This window comes from Octodon degus, unplaced genomic scaffold (genome assembly GCF_000260255.1).
Source record: "Octodon degus isolate 3935 unplaced genomic scaffold, OctDeg1.0 scaffold00038, whole genome shotgun sequence".
Classification (NCBI taxonomy): domain Eukaryota; kingdom Metazoa; phylum Chordata; class Mammalia; order Rodentia; family Octodontidae; genus Octodon; species Octodon degus.
This window is the reverse complement of record NW_004524614.1, coordinates 7,235,143-7,236,108: the sequence shown is the minus strand read 5'-3', so window position 1 is coordinate 7,236,108 and position 966 is coordinate 7,235,143.

Below are 966 nucleotides of genomic sequence, written 5' to 3'. Positions count from 1 at the left end.
GTCATGCTGTATAAATTTCTTAATGATTTGGTGAATTCTATTCGCTAGTATTTTAATGACTATTTTTGAATCTATATTCATTAGGAAGATTGGCCTATAATTCTCTTTTGTGACTGGGTTTTTCTCTGGTTTTGGCATCAGTGTAATACTTGCCTCCAGAAATGAGTTAGGGAAGATTGCTTAATTTTCAATTTCATTGAAGAACTTGAGGAGTATTGGCATTGAATCTTCACTAAACTTTTTGCAGAATTCAGTTGTGCCTCCATCATGACCTGGGATTTTCTTTGTTAATAAATTTTTTATTATATTTTCAATTTCATTAACTAATATTGGGTTATTCAGAATTTTATATCTTCTTCATTCAATTTTGATAATTCATTCCTATCTAGAAATCTGTCAACTTGTTCTCTGTTTTTCTTACTCTGAGAGTAAAGGTTTTTCAGGTAGGTATTAATGATCTTCTGAATTTCCACAAGCTCTGTAGTAATTTCACCCTTTCATTCCTTATTGCATAAATTTGAGGCTTTTTTTCCTTTTCTTGATGAGTTTAATTAGGGGTTTATCAATTTTACTTAAGCTTTCAAAGAACCAACTCTTGGATTTATTAATTCTTTGTATTGTTTTCTTCTCCTCAATTGCATTAATGTTTTCTCTAATCTTTATATTTTCCTTGCTTTTTGGGATTTTGTGCTTTAGTTGTTCTTCTTTTTCTAGAAGTTTGGGATGCAGTATTAGGATATCTGCTCCTACTCTGTTTTTCAAATGTGAGAGTTTACCACTACAAATTTTCCTCTGAAGGCTCCTTTCATTGCATCTCACAGTCTAGTAAGTTGTGTTTGAATTTTCATTTGATTATAGATATCATTTAGTTTTTCTTCTTCTTCTTCTTCTTCTTCTTCTTCTTCTTCTTCTTCTTCTTCTTCTTCTTCTTCTTCTTCTTCTTCTTCTTCTTCTTCTTCTTCTTCT